Source organism: Chlorocebus sabaeus, chromosome 14 (assembly GCF_047675955.1).
Source record: "Chlorocebus sabaeus isolate Y175 chromosome 14, mChlSab1.0.hap1, whole genome shotgun sequence".
NCBI lineage: Eukaryota > Metazoa > Chordata > Mammalia > Primates > Cercopithecidae > Chlorocebus > Chlorocebus sabaeus.
Genome location: NC_132917.1, coordinates 89,302,669 through 89,303,327, shown reverse-complemented (window position 1 = coordinate 89,303,327; position 659 = coordinate 89,302,669). Strand labels below are relative to the sequence as shown.

Here is a 659-nt window from a genome sequence, read left to right as displayed (position 1 = left end):
AGCCCCAAGCAAAACTGCAAGTGTTTACAGAAATTGATGAGCCAGATTTAAAGTTTATATATAAACAAAATGCCAAGATAAATCAACACATACTTGAATACGGAAAGACAGGAATAGGGAGATGACTTACTCTAGCAAATATAAAGACTTCTCATGAAACTAAGTAATGAAGATAGAGGAGTACTGGTGCAAAGATATGACAGAGTACAGAAACCAGAAGCAGAACCATGAACAAATGGACATTTGTTGAATAACAAAGGCAGATCTGTTTGCAGTTCATAAGCATGATGATTGGGTTTTCACACTCATGTGTGGGATGTGCCTTTCTCAAACCTGGTAAGGTCTGCCTGTTACCAGTCTGACGTGAGAAAAAAATAAAATAACAAAGAACTTCAGAGCAGTGTGGAAGACAAACTTCAACAAATGGTGTTGGAAAAGTATGGTATGTGATATTGTGAGATACACATTTGGTCTTCTTCCCATTTCCTGGCATACAACTCCTAAAATCCTTAGACTCTCCAAAGTGATATATTTTTGTGTGCTAATGAGTTGACTGATGGCTGGCAGCCACTAGGTAGCTTCAGAAGGGGGCTGGTTACCAGAAAGACAAAGGCAGGATTAGAAGGGTGGGATTTTCGGCTCTGCCCCCCAACTCCAGG

The 659-nt window shown here is 40.1% G+C and overlaps 1 non-coding gene across 1 annotated transcript; it reads left to right on the top strand.

Moving 5' to 3' along the window:
* Window positions 1-263: 263 nt before the first annotated feature.
* Window positions 264-364, top strand: LOC119622412 (small nucleolar RNA U13). Its single transcript, XR_005239037.2, has one exon. It is a non-coding gene; the product is annotated as a small nucleolar RNA U13 (small nucleolar RNA).
* Window positions 365-659: the final 295 nt, after the last annotated feature.